Source organism: Phyllobates terribilis, unplaced genomic scaffold (assembly GCF_046119375.1).
Source record: "Phyllobates terribilis strain yellow unplaced genomic scaffold, ASM4611937v1 Scaffold_8__6_contigs__length_399053987, whole genome shotgun sequence".
NCBI lineage: Eukaryota > Metazoa > Chordata > Amphibia > Anura > Dendrobatidae > Phyllobates > Phyllobates terribilis.
In genome coordinates, this window is record NW_027362768.1 from 191,814,149 (window position 1) to 191,829,969 (window position 15,821).

Sequence of the window (15,821 nt, forward strand, 5' to 3'; positions counted from 1 at the left end):
TCCCAGAGATGCTTAGCACTTGTTGGCCCTTTTGCCTTCACTCTGCGGTCCAGCTCACCCCAAACCATCTCGATTGGGTTCAGGTCTGGTGACTGTGGAGGCCAGGTCATCTGGCGAAGCCCCCCATCACTCTCCCTCTTGGTCAAACAGCCCTTACACAGGCTGGAGGTGTGTTTGGGGTCATTGTCCTGTTGAAAAATAAATGATGGTCCAACTAAACGCAAACCGGATGGAATAGCATGCCGCTGCAAGATGCTGTGGTAGCCATGCTGGTTCAGTATGCCTTCAATTTTGAATAAATCCCCAACAGTGTCACCAGCAAAGCACCCCCACACCATCACACCTCCTCCTCCATGCTTCACGGTGGGAACCAGGCATGTAGAGTCCATCCGTTCACCTTTTCTGCGTCGCACAAAGACACGGTGGTTGGAACCAAAGATCTCAAATTTGGACTCATCAGACCAAAGCACAGATTTCCACTGGTCTAATGTCCATTCCTTGTGTTCTTTAGCCCAAACAAGTCTCTTCTGCTTGTTGCCCGTCCTTAGCAGTGGTTTCCTAGCAGCTATTTTACCATGAAGGCCTGCTGCCCAAAGTCTCCTCTTAACAGTTGTTAAAGAGATGTGTCTGCTGCTAGAACACAAAACACAAAAGTCATTATCTCAGTAAATTAGAATAATTAACAAAAAACACCTGTAAAGGCTTCCTAAGCGTTTAAAAAAGTCCCTTAGTCTGTTTCAGTAGGCTCCACAATCATGAGGAAGACTGCTGACTTGACAGATGTCCAGAAGGCAGTCATTGACACACTCCACAAGGTCCCAGAGTCTGGAGGAAGAGTGGAGAGGCCACAATCCAAGCTGCTGGAGGTCTAGTGTGAAGTCTCCACAATCAGTGATGGTTTGGGGAGCCATGTCATCTGCTGGTGGAGGTCTACTGTGTTTTATCAAGACCAAAGTCAGCGCAGCCGTCTACCAGGACATTTTACAGCACTTCATACTTCCCTCTGCCAACAAGCTTTATGGAGATGGAAATGTCACTCTCCAGCAGGACTTGGCCCCTGTCCACACGGCCAAAAGTACCAATACCTGGTTTACACACAACAGTATCACTGTGCTTGATTGGCAGCAAACTCGCCTGACCTTAACCCCATAGAGAATCTATTATAGAGAATCTATGGGGTATTGTCAAGAGGAAGATGAGACCCCAGACCCCACAATGCAGACGAGCTGAAGGCTGCTATCAAAGCCACCTGGGCTTCCATAACCCCTCAGCCACAGGCTGATCCCTCCATGCCACAGGCTGATCCCTCCATGCCACATTGCCGCATTGATGCAGTAATTGATGCACAAGGAGCCGTGACCAAGTATTGAGGCATTTACTGAACAGACATTTCAGTAGGAAGACAAGCTGCTGATATAAAGTATTCGAATTTACTGAGATAATTACTTTTGTGTTTCCATTGGCTGTAAGCCATAATCATCAACATTAACAGAAATAAACACGTGAAATAGATCACTCTGTGTGTAATGACTCTATATAATAGATCCCTCTGTGTGTAATGGCTCTATATAATAGATCCCTCTGTGTGTAATGACTCTATATAATAGATCCCTCTGTGTATAATGATTCTATATAATAGATCCCTCTGGGTGTAATGACTCTATATAATAGATCACTCTGTGTGTAATGACTCTATATAATAGATCACTCTGTGTGTAATGGCTCTATATAATAGATCCCTCTGTGTGTAATAACTCTATATAATAGATCCCTCTGTGTGTAATGGCTCTATATAATAGATCCCTCTGTGTGTAATAACTCTATATAATAGATCCCTCTGTGTGTAATGACTCTATATAATAGATCCCTCTGTGTGTAATGACTCTATATAATAGATTCCTCTGTGTGTAATGAATCTATATAATAGATCCCTCTGTGTGTAATGTCTCTATATAATAGATCACTCTGTGTGTAATGACTCTATATAATAGATCCCTCTGCGTGTAATGACTCTATATAATAGATCCCTCTGTGTGTAATGACTCTATATAATAGATCCCTCTGTGTGTAATGACTCTATATAATAGATCACTCTGTGAGTAATGACTATAATAGATCATTCTGTGTAATGACTCTATATAATAGATCACTCTGTGTGTAATGACTCTATATAATAGATCCCTCTGTGTGTAATGACTCTATTTAATAGATCCCTCTGTGTGTAATGACTCTATATAATAGATCCCTCTGTGTGTAATGACTCTATATAATAGATCCCTCTGTGTGTAATGACTATATAATAGATCCCTCTGTGTGTAATGACTCTATATAATAGATCACTCTGTGTGTAATGACTCTATATAATAGATCCCTCTGTGTGTAATGACTCTATATAATAGATCCCTCTGTGTGTAATGACTCTATATAATAGATCCCTCTGTGTGTAATGACTCTATATAATAGATCCCTCTGTGTGTAATGACTCTATATAATAGATCCCTCTGTGTGTAATGACTCTATATAATAGATCGCTCTGTGTGTAATGACTCTATATAATAGATCCCTCTGTGTGTAATGACTCTATATAATAGATCGCTCTCTGTGTAATGACTCTATATAATAGATCCCTCTGTGTGTAATGACTCTATGTAATAGATCGCTCTGTGTGTAATGACTCTATATAATAGATCCCTCTGTGTGTAATGACTCTATGTAATAGATCGCTCTGTGTGTAATGACTCTATATAATAGATCCCTCTGTGTGTAATGACTCTATATAATAGATCGCTCTGTGTGTAATGACTCTATATAATAGATCCCTCTGTGTGTAATGACGCTATATAATAGATCGCTCTGTGTGTAATGACTCTATATAATAGATCCCTCTGCGTGTAATGACTCTATATAATAGATCCCTCTGCGTGTAATGACTCTATATAATAGATTCCTCTGCGTGTAATGACTCTATATAATAGATCCGTCTGCGTGTAATGACTCTATATAATAGATCCCTCTGCGTGTAATGACTCTATATAATAGATCCCTCTGCGTGTAATGACTCTATATAATAGATCTCTCTGCTTGTAATGACTCTATATAATAGATCCCTCTGCGTGTAATGACTCTATATAATAGATCCCTCTGCGTGTAATGACTATATAATAGATCCCTCTGTGTGTAATGACTCTATATAATAGATCACTCTGCGTGTAATTAATCTATATAATAGATCCCTCTGTGTGTAATGACTCTATATAATAGATCCCTCTGTGTGTAATGACTCTATATAATAGATCCCTCTGCGTGTAATGACTCTATATAATAGATCCCTCTGCGTGTAATGACTCTATATAATAGATCCCTCTGTGTGTAATGACTCTATATAATAGATCACTCTGCGTGTAATGACTCTATATAATAGATCCCTCTGTGTGTAATCACTCTATATAATAGATCCCTCTGTGTGTAATGACTCTATATAATAGATCCCTCTGTGTGTTATCACTCTATATAATAGATCATTCTGTGTGTAATGACTCTATATAATAGATCCCTCTGTGTGTAATGACTCTATATAATAGATCGCTCTGTGTGTAATGACTCTATATAATAGATCCCTCTGTGTGTAATGACTCTATATAATAGATCCCTCTGTGTGTACTGACTCTATATAATAGATCCCTCTGTGTGTAATGACGCTATATAATAGATCCCTCGGTGTGTAATGACTCTATATAATAGATCACTCTGTGTGTAATGACTCTATATAATAGATCCCTCTGTGTGTAATGACTCTATATAATAGATCATTCTGTGTGTAATGACTCTATATAATAGATCCCTCTGTGTGTAATGACTCTATATAATAGATCCCTCTGTATGTAATGACTCTATATAATAGATCCCTCTGTGTGTAATGACCCTATATCATAGATCCCTCTGTGTGTAATGACTCTATATAATAGATCACTCTGTGTGTAATGACTCTATATAATAGATCCCTCTGTGTGTAATGACTCTATATAATAGATCATTCTGTGTGTAATGACTCTATATAATAGATCCCTCTGTGTAATGACTCTATATAATAGATCCCTCTGTGTGTAATGACTCTATATAATAGATCCCTCTGTGTGTAATGACTCTATATAATAGATCCCTCTGTGTGTAATGACTCTATATAATAGATCCCTCTGTGTGTAATGACTCTATATAATAGATCTCTCTGCTTGTAATGACTCTATATAATAGATCCCTCTGCGTGTAATGACTCTATATAATAGATCCCTCTGCGTGTAATGACTATATAATAGATCCCTCTGTGTGTAATGACTCTATATAATAGATCACTCTGCGTGTAATTAATCTATATAATAGATCCCTCTGTGTGTAATGACTCTATATAATAGATCCCTCTGTGTGTAATGACTCTATATAATAGATCCCTCTGCGTGTAATGACTCTATATAATAGATCCCTCTGCGTGTAATGACTCTATATAATAGATCCCTCTGTGTGTAATGACTCTATATAATAGATCACTCTGCGTGTAATGACTCTATATAATAGATCCCTCTGTGTGTAATCATTCTATATAATAGATCCCTCTGTGTGTAATGACTCTATATAATAGATCCCTCTGTGTGTTATCACTCTATATAATAGATCATTCTGTGTGTAATGACTCTATATAATAGATCCCTCTGTGTGTAATGACTCTATATAATAGATCCCTCTGTGTGTAATGACTCTATAAATAGATCCCTCTGTGTGTAATGACTCTATATAATAGATCCCTCTGTGTGTACTGACTCTATATAATAGATCCCTCTGTGTGTAATGACGCTATATAATAGATCCCTCTGTGTGTAATGACTCTATATAATAGATCACTCTGTGTGTAATGACTCTATATAATAGATCCCTCTGTGTGTAATGACTCTATATAATAGATCATTCTGTGTGTAATGACTCTATATAATAGATCCCTCTGTGTGTAATGACTCTATATAATAGATCCCTCTGTATGTAATGACTCTATATAATAGATCCCTTTGTGTGTAATGACGCTATATAATATATCCCTCTGTGTGTAATGACTCTATATAATAGATCACTCTGTGTGTAATGACTCTATATAATAGATCGCTCTGTGTGTAATGACTCTATATAATAGATCATTCTGTGTGTAATGACTCTATATAATAGATCCCTCTGTGTGTAATCACTCTATATAATAGATCCCTCTGTGTGTAATGACTCTATATAATAGATCCCTCTGTGTGTAATGACTCTATATAATAGATCCCTCTGTGTGTAATGACTCTATATAATAGATCCCTCTGTGTGTAATGACTCTATATAATAGATCCCTCTGTGTGTAATGACTCTATATAATAGATCACTCTGTGTGTAATTGACGCGCCCCTGGGCCTGCTGCGTCGCGCGGCATCGCGCGCACGGGGGGGCTTACCCGGAGCCGGATCTGTTGAGGGTTGTAGTCTCGTGGCGGTGACCCGGTCCGTGCCCAGGGAGTCAAACTGAGCGGCGATGTATTAGCAGTAGATGTTGTACGACTACGCCACCCGTTGAATGCAGCTTTAGGGCTGCTGCTGCAGGACAGTCCGCTGAGGCCGGTGGTACGATTGTGCAGCGTAGATGGTATAACCCCCAACGGGAGGGGTATGGCCTCAGGGCAGCAGATGTGGATGATGGAGGTAGTGATGGTGCAGCAAGGAGAGTCAGAAACGTATAATGCAGTTTCAGGGTTTTTACTCACAGGTGTTACTTCAGTCACTTCGGCCGGGAGTGACCACCCGAGCCGTGCTGCGTCCACCAGGTGCGGGACTCGGCTAACCCCCAGGCAATTCCGGAGCGTGGTCCTGAGCTCCCCTCTCTCTCTCTCTCTGGCCGTCCCCACCAGGGATCCACCTTTGTCCGGTTCCCTCGGGCCTCTCAATGGTAAAACCTTTTATGGCTTTCCTGACCCTACTCGTGGTGTACCTTTCTGGTGAATGTGGTGAGGGTCGTGGCAAAACTTGACCACGACCTCCGGTTCCTGACTAAGGATGTTTTGCCTTCGTCAGTTTGGGATCCGGTACCGCACTGTGCCAACCCTTCACCCTTTTTAGCTCACTCGTGGGATCTCAGGGTTCCCTCTTCCTTCATCTCTGGGCCTTTCTTCCTTCTCCTCTCCACTACAGGCCTGGCCCTGGAGCTGGGCCCAGCCGGAGCCACAGCTCCCTGTCAGCTCTCTCTCTGAACAGACCTGGACTCTCTGACCCTGTCTCAAGATGGTGCCCACCATATATACTCCCTCTATGTGTGAGCCCAGGTGACTAGCACCCAATGGGCTCCTACCTCTATGCCCAGAGCCCCTCCCCTATCTGCCCCTACACTACTGGGATGTTCCTCCCCCCCTCCCACTCCAGCCAGGGACAGACGCTGTCGTACCTGCACATCTAACTGGTGGGAGTACCGTAGTTCTGTCCCCCGGAAATGGGATGAGTGTAGTGCATGCAGCTAGCTGAGCTCAGTCCCACACTCCATCCTTACCCGGGAGTGGAATACCACACCTCTGGTTCGAGGTGCAATACCCCTGTAGCAGCCGAGTCCTCGGGGTGCTACATTCCCCCCTGGTAAATCACAGCACGTCCTCGGGCTGTAAAAGAGTAAAACATACCAAAACATACAAAAATATTAAAGTGCACTTACATATAAAACATTAACTATAACTCATCCCTTTATGGGAGGTACTTTTCTCTTTAAACGTTACAGGTATAAAACATTTTCCTTAGTCATAATAAAACATCTGGCTAATGCCACCGGAACTCTTTTGGCGCATAACACATAACTTCCTCATTATTACTCTAGCAGCATATAACTTTCAATATAATCTTGACTTCTGGCCACTGTGCAATTTGTGACCAGGTAAAAGTGCAACAGTCACAAAAACAGTTCCTTATAAAACCGGTAGGGGGCGCCTTAGGAAGCGCAACTATTTACAGGGTGGCCGCTCTCAGTCCTCGGCCAGTGGGGAAAAAGGGATGGCTGCTCACAGTCCTCAGCCTGGTTAGGGATAGGGACACACGGGAACAATTCACTAGTCCCAACGGGGACCATATTCTATTTAGCAGCAGTTCTTGTACCCTTACGGGTAACTATGTACAGTTCCACTTTACCGTACTTCAGTAACGGCGTCCTCCTGCTCCTTCCCGCGGGTAGTCTTCGAACCCGTCCGGGTCCTCTTGTTCCTCCTCGCACTGTAGCTCTTCCTCGGTCAGTCGGTGCACATGAAGAGCATATGGTCCCTTAGCACACTGATGCCGGGTGAAGGTGACCTCGTCACCCGGGTAAAGGTCACGTCCTCTGTGTCCCTCCGGCAGATGACTCTCGACATCTTTGCGGGTGACAAAGACGTCGCCGGGGGTTCTGTGATCCCGAATAAAGCCCCAACCGTGCTCCAGTTGGAACTTGATTATGGTCCCGGTGGCGCGGGGACCGTGGGCTGCACGGGGGTTTCGCCGGGTCCGGCGTTTCTGCTGCGCACTCTGGACTTGCAGCCGCTCCTCGCGGACCCGCCTCTCCCGCCATTCCCGGTCAAAGACCTCCAGCTGTTGCCGGCAGCACTCCGCTCGCTGGGCTGCGGCCGCCCGGGTCTCGTGGGTAAACCCAATGAGGTTTTCTCCGGTGGGGTCCCATTCGAATTGGGCCTCCTCCAACGGGAGCGGGACGATCTTGACAGGCGCCGGAGCTGGGATTAGGGGTTCACACAAGGGCCGTTCCCTCCGGAGTCGTGGGTTGGTATACTCCGGTGGCCATTCGAACGGCAGCCCGTCCGGGCTAGTGTGCTGCGCGTACAGGTCCTCGCCCAGTGGTGGCACTGTGGAGGTAGAGGGCGCTGTGGGGGCAGCGGCGCCCGGGGGCTCTTGGCAATGCGTCCAGGCCGGAGGCATCCTGAAAGTGAAGGGCGCTCTAGAGGCAGCGGCGCCCGGGTCCACCAGGTCTTGCGACCAGGCCGGTGGCATGATAGAGGTAGAGGGCACTTTGGAGACAGCGGCGCCCGGGGGTACTCGGCCCTGCGACCAGGCCGGGAGCGCTTTCTGCTCGGCCGCGCTCAGAGTTGAGGCGCGTGACGTCACAGGGGGCATGGCCGCGGCTCCTGCCGCTTGAGGCCTAGTTTGGAGCGGTGGCGGTGCAGCAACGGGCACGGTAGGTGGGATTTCGGGCTCTGCGACGGGGAGCTGGGGCAGGCTCTCGGCTACTTGGTTTGGGGTGGTGACGTCCCCTTTACCTGCTTCCATCTCTTCAGCTCCTTCCACGGCGTCGTCTCCGGCCTTCGTCCCTCCTGCACCATCCTCAGAGGCTGTCAGACTCCTCGTCTCGGGTGGCGTCCTTTGCCGGCGGGTTCCAGCCTGCAGGGCCATTTCTCTACTCCACTCGGCCAGCACCTCTCGCTGCACTCGGGCCATCCTCCGAGCCAAGCCCTCCAGCGCAGCCTGTGCATGCTCCCGATCTCTGGGGAGCTGTGCCAGAATCTCCACCAGGCCTTCTGGGGTGGCGGCCTGCAACAGGCTCCTGACCACAGGGTCGGTGCTGCCTGACTCTCCCTCCATCTCCGGGTGCGATCCCTCCAGACTCCTCCAGGCTGCACCCATCCTCTCTCTTTTGTTCTTGATCCGCCCATACTGAGGGTGGTCCCGGGGCAACTTGGTGATTGTGAGTTCCAGGGGCAGCCCCCTCGCTCTGATGGACATCTCGATCATCGCAGTCTCTGCTGGTGGAGGCGGTTTCCGCTTTTGGCGCCATTCCTGGACCTTGCCCACGATGGGAGGTGGCCTCTTGCCACCCTCTGGCACGCCCATAATGGAGTCCGCTCTGCCAGGGCGGGAAATCGTCTCAGATGGCGGGAATCGTCTCCTAATGGTGGGAAACTCCGTGGATGGCGGGAAAAGGCTGCAGATGGCGGGCAAACGGCGGGAAACGACCCGAGATGGCGTCCGATGACGGGGACCCTCTGGAATTGGCGGGAGACTTCTTCTGACGGTACATATAAACTTTTCTTCAGGCACGCAGTACCCGGTAGTTGCGGGCACGAAATCCTGCCAACTACGCCAAAGTTGACGCGCCCCTGGGCCTGCTGCGTCGCGCGGCATCGCGCGCACGGGGGAGCTTACCCGGAGCCGGATCTGTTGAGGGTTGTAGTCTCGTGGCGGTGACCCGGTCCGTGCCCAGGGAGTCAAACTGAGCGGCGATGTATTAGCAGTAGATGTTGTACGACTACGCCACCCGTTGAATGCAGCTTTAGGGCTGCTGCAGCAGGACAGTCCGCTGAGGCCGGTGGTACGATTGTGCAGCGTAGATGGTATAACCCCCAATGGGAGGGGTATGGCCTCAGGGCAGCAGATGTGGATGATGGAGGTAGTGATGGTGCAGCAAGGAGAGTCAGAAACGTATAATGCAGTTTCAGGGTATTTACTCACAGGTGTTACTTCAGTCACTTCGGCCGGGAGTGACCACCCGAGCCGTGCTGCGTCCACCAGGTGCGGGACTCGGCTAACCCCCAGGCAATTCCGGAGCGTGGTCCTGAGCTCCCCTCTCTCTCTCTCTCTGGCCGTCCCCACCAGGGATCCACCTTTGTCCGGTTCCCTCGGGCCTCTCAATGGTAAAACCTTTTATGGCTTTCCTGACCCTACTCGGGGTGTACCTTCCTGGTGAATGTGGTGAGGGTCGTGGCAAAACTTGACCACGACCTCCGGTTCCTGACTAAGGATGTTTTGCCTCCGGCAGTTTGGGATGCGGTACCGCACTGTGCCAACCCTTCACCCTTTTTAGCTCACTCGTGGGATCTCAGGGTTCCCTCTTCCTTCATCTCTGGGCCTTTCTTCCTTCTCCTCTCCACTACAGGCCTGGCCCTGGAGCTGGGCCCAGCCGGAGCCACAGCTCCCTGTCAGCTCTCTCTCTGAACAGACCTGGACTCTCTGACCCTGTCTCAAGATGGTGCCCACCATATATACTCCCTCTATGTGTGAGCCCAGGTGACTAGCACCCAATGGGCTCCTACCTCTATGCCCAGAGCCCCTCCCCTATCTGCCCCTACACTACTGGGATGTTCCTCCCCCCCTCCCACTCCAGCCAGGGACAGACGCTGTCGTACCTGCACATCTAACTGGTGGGAGTACCGTAGTTCTGTCCCCCGGAAATGGGATGAGTGTAGTGCATGCAGCTAGCTGAGCTCAGTCCCACACTCCATCCTTACCCGGGAGTGGAATACCACACCTCTGGTTCGAGGTGCAATACCCCTGTAGCAGCCGAGTCCTCGGGGTGCTACATAATGACTCTATATAATAGATCCCTCTGTGTGTAATGACTCTATATAATAGATCACTCTGTGTGTAATGACTCTATATAATAGATCCCTCTGTGTGTAATGACTCTATATAATAGATCCATCTGTGTGTAATTACTCTATATAATAGATCCCTCTGCGTGTAATGACTCTATGTAATAGATTCCTCTGCATGTAATGACTCTATATGATAGATCCCTCTGCGTGTAATGACTCTATATAATAGATCCCTCTGTGTGTAATGACTCTATATAATAGATCCCTCTGTGTGTAATGACTCTATATAATAGATCCCTCTGTGTGTAATGACTCTATATAATAGATCCCTCTGTGTGTAATGACTCTATATAATAGATCCCTCTGTGTGTAATGACTCTATATAATAGATCCCTCTGTGTGTAATGACTCTATATAATAGATCCCTCTGTGTGTAATGACTCTATATAATAGATCCCTCTGTGTGTAATGACTCTATAGAATAGATCGCTCTGTGTGTAATGACTCTATATAATAGATCCCTCTGTGTGTAATGGCTCTATATAATAGATCCTTCTGCCTGTAATGACTCTATATAATAGATCCCTCTGTGTGTAATGACTCTATATAATAGATCCCTCTGTGTGTAATGACTCTATATAATAGATCCCTCTGTGTGTAATGACTAGAGATGAGCGTTGTTCTACTCAAACTGTTCGCCAATCTCAAATTCGAGCTGTTTTGGGCGGTGTTCGAGCCGTTCGGCGAACACGAACGATTTGAGAAAAATTCGGCTGTTCGAGGTTATGTTCGATAACTGTTCATGCACCAAAATCATAACTGGATTTTTTCTCAGTAATGATGAAAATTAATGTTAATGCGCAGTTTGAGTGTACAGCGGGGTGGGGGGAAGGGCAGTGGATGGATCTCTGCAGGAATAATGAAGATCTCCATTTTTTTTTCTCTTTCCCGCATTTGCAGTGGGGAGGTGCAATCTGTCAGCCTATCAGCAGCGCACACACGGAGCGAACTGCTGTTTTTCACACAAGCAAGGGCATGTGTCATTGGCAGTGTATGTCACATGTCCTTGCCCTATAAGACCAAGCCATTTTCCCCGTCGCCACCATTTTCTCACTGCTGCAGCTGCGTGTTAGACGGCACCGCTGTTGCTGTGTGCGCTATACCTTGTTAATTTCAAGCCAATTTTCGCACAAATCTACAGATAGCTTGGGAGTAGGGAATAGTTGTGATTGCAGTCCTTTTAAGGACTAGGTTACAGCATTTCCTACGACTTTTATCAGGCAGGTCTGTGCTCTTAAATAGATAGATTGTGGGAGTAAAGACTAATTGTAATTGCAGTCCTTTTCAGGACTAGGTTACATCAGTTCCTATCAGTTTTTGCCAGGCAGGTCTGTGCCAGTGCTGTGCAAGTTTTTTTCACAGCATTTGGCTGAATCTAGCAAAGCTAATCCTTTTTGGCCTATTGCAGAGTGTGTTAGTCAGTGGAGTAGCCTATCTGTGTTGCAAGATATACCACCTGTGTATAGAATACCAATTTTTTTACTGCACCTAGTGAAGTAAAATCTTTTGGGCATAGCATCATTCTATTAGTCCATCTATACTGACCTCCATCAGGCTGCAAATTGAATATAATTTTTTTCTGCATCTAGCTCTGAAAAAATATTTGGGCTTCTAGCAGTGTGTGGGACTTGTTCTATTAGTCCATCTATACAGACCTCCATCAGGTTGCAAACTGAATATAATTTTTTTCTGCATCTAGCTCTGAAAAAATATTTGGCCTTCTAGCAGTGTGTGGGACTTTCTCTATTAGTCCATCTATACTGACCTCCATCAGGTTGCAAATTCAAAATAATTTTTTGTCTGCATCTAGCTCTGAAAAAATATTTGGCCTTCTAGCAGTGTGTGGGACTTTCTCTATTACTCCATCTATACTGACCTCCATCAGGTTGCAAATTAAAAATAATTTTTATCTGCATCTACCTCTGAAAAAATATTTGGCCTTCTAGCTGTGTGTGGGACTTGGTCTATTAGTCCATCTATACTGACCTCCATCAGGTTGCAAATGAAAAATAATTTTTATCTGCATCTAGCTCTGAAAAAATATTTGGCCTTCTAGCAGTGTGTGGGACTCATTGTATTAGTCCATCTATACCAAGCTCCACCAGCTTTTAAATTAATAATAATTTTTAGCTGCATCTAGCCCTGAAAATAATTTTTCTTCCCAATAGTGGTAGCAATAGAAATATGGGGCGCGCGCCTGGCTTACAAAAATATACGCTTCATAACAAAAAACACCAGCCTAGCGCACTGCATTAATAAGATGGCATCATCGTCTCCCCCAGTGCTAGGCCTACTACCCAGGCTAGCATTCCTGTGCCTAAAACACAATGTATGGGTCCACGCTAGCCATTATGCTGAGGGGTCTAAAGCTGCTGCTAACGCTTTATAACAATTCAATTGGCAGATTTTCACAGAGCTCTTCCACAACGCCCACCCATCGGGCAACAGTTGCCCACCTTCCCTATGGGATCTAGTGGCGAATAGTTGATGCCATTAATCAGAGCGTCAGTTGCCCCGTCGACGTGGCAAGCATACGGTAAGGCATGGGAAGAGTGGACACGACTAGTAGCAGGCAGACGGGTTGACCAATGTGAACAAGCCAGATCACAAGTCACCATAGAATTTCTCCACCAGCTAATTATGAGGGGCATATCAGGGGCGTCAGCGCAGCGGTGTCTGACTGGAGTAGCATTTCACTTCCAACTACTGAATTGGGTAGATGTGACAAAGGTTCATCATCAGACAATCCATAAAAGGGTGGAAAAGGGGTCAGCCAAGTCAGGAGTGTAGACGTCCCGTCCCGTGTCACTAAAACTGATTTCTCACATCATATCCCTAACACCATTAACATGACACTCACAATTTGAAGCAACACTACTGTCTACTGCATTTGTAATCGCCTTCTTCGGGGCGCTATGCATAAGCGAATTAGTCTCTCAATCCAAAATTACCACCAGTGGAGGCTTATTACACCAGGACGTAGTCATAGCCAATAATGCAATACGTCTACGCATACACAAATCGAAAACGGTTCCAGCGGGCAGGGGCACTTGGGTACTTCTACAACCCACAAACGGTACACTGAGTTGGGTAACAATAGTAAAAACATATCTAACCATCAGATCACAAAGTAATTTCTTCCTATCACACATTGATGGAATGCCATTATCAAGATACCAGTTCCAAGCTATATTTAATAAATGCATAACATCGGCAGGGAACCACCCCAAAGATTACGGGACACACTCATTCCGCATAGGCGCGGCCACGGAAGCAGCAAGAGCAGGACTGTCACAAACGGAAGTTCAGAGGATAGGGAGATGGCGATCCACGTGTTTGGCAAGATACATAAGACCGGACTTGTTATCCTAACGTGGTTTGCTTCTTTTACAGGTGACGCTAAGCCAACAGTGTGGGTGATAGGCCACTCGTATATGTATTGGGCAGAAAAAAGGGCGAAAGTCTGCCCAGGCGGGAGGAAATTAGAGTTTCATAACACATATTTCAACTAGAGAGGTATTAGAGGCCTGCTATGGCCACAGGTACTAATGGAGGTAATCAAGGTAGGGAGAGAGGCAAGATGTCCGGTCATCTTAGTTATACAGGCCGGGGGAAACAACCTAGGTCATCACAAGAGCGCATAACTAATGGCAATAATGAAACTAGACACTGAGCGCTTCAGAGAATTTTTCACAAAACTAGCGATAGTATGGTCAGAGATTGTGCCGATAGCGGTATGGCAAGGTGCGCGAGACATCACGGCCATCGAACGGACAAGGCGGGTAATAAATATTCGGATGGCAAAATTTAGAAGAGACAGAGGCGGTGTAGTGGTACGACACCGACAACTGGAAGGAAATAAAGCAGGCCTCATACGGCCCGACGTTGTTCACTTAATGAATATTGAACTGGACATATTCCTGTCAGGACTCCAGGACGGAGTGGAACAAGCGTTAAGAGTGATGGGTGGGGGTCAGAGTCCTGCATACGAGTACGCAGGATCCTCCGTGGCCTGGAAATAGAAAGGACATGTTGGAGAGTTACACTTGTTGGCCAACTTGCCGGAGTGGAGACCCAGGGCATGCTGCAACAAGCTGAATTATTTTAGAAATAAAATGCCTTTCTAATGGAATGAGTATAAAGAGTTAATAAAGCCGTGACCGATCCTCACCCATCCAGTTGTAAGAGTTACATTATTGTATTGTCAAGGAAAGGGGGGCGGTAGGGGGGCTGAGCGTCTGGGTTTGGTTGGGGGTCCCCACAGTCTGCCTAGGCTAGATGCATTTAAAAATTCTTATTAGATACACAGGCGGTGCAGCTTGCTTCGCAGCTGGGCTACTACGCCCAAAGTATTGCCTAGGCAAGATGCAGTTAAAAATTCTACGCTGACTAGCAGACACTGAAGATTTGGAGCAGACCTCTGAGCTCTTCAGACTCAACCATCTGTGTTACCCCAAGCCATAGTGTATCTAGTTTCTTACAGTTAAAAAAGGGGGGGAGCGACCTAACCCACCTGGAATTGACGATGCCAATGTCACGTAAGACACAGCAAGGGGACTCCTAAAAGAGTCTCCATTTTTTCCCAAAATTGTGGCACAGACACCACTTAACCCTAGAACGCATACCTGGGGCCTCGCAGGCCCGCCCTGTTAACTGTTTTCTATTTTCTGCAAGATTACTTTAGTTAGAATTTTGAAACTCTAGGTATTCTTCATGTATATAGTTGTTTGTCATTTGAGTTTGAGTTATTCCATGTTATTTGCACACGAGCCTAAAAGGCCCCAGGTATATGAAAGTGTAGATTTTTATGGTCATGCGTTCTAGGGTTAAGTGGCATCAATTGCCCCACAGTTGCTTAAAACGGTTGGTGAGGTGATTTTACCAAATCCTCAAGGTTTTAGTCTCCCAAGGATAACACAGGGGTAGAAAAGTCCTTGCGAATCCATGATTTGTTCATCTTTATGAACGTGAGTCTGTCTACATTATCAGTGGAGAGCCGCGTGCGCTTATCTGTCAGCACACCACCAGCAGCGCTGAACACACGTTCAGAGAGAACACTGGCTGCAGGGCATGACAAGATCTCCAAGGCGTGAGTGGCGAGCTCCGGCAATTTTTCCAGATTGGAATACCAAAATGAGCAAGGGTCCAGTGACACAGTCATGGCTTCGATGTTCACTTGGAGATACTCCTGCACCATCCTCTCTAGGCGTTGACTATGTGTCAGACTTCTTGTCTCCTGTGGCCTTGCAAAGGATGGTCTAAAAAAGTGGTGAAACGATTCCACAAAATTGCTGTTACCAGCAGATACAGTGTTACTGTTACGGTTTGAGTGATGAAGACTCGACAGTCCCACGGTTGGCAAGTTAGAACTGTGAGATTCACTACGTGCACCACTGGTGTTTTGAGGAAAAGCACA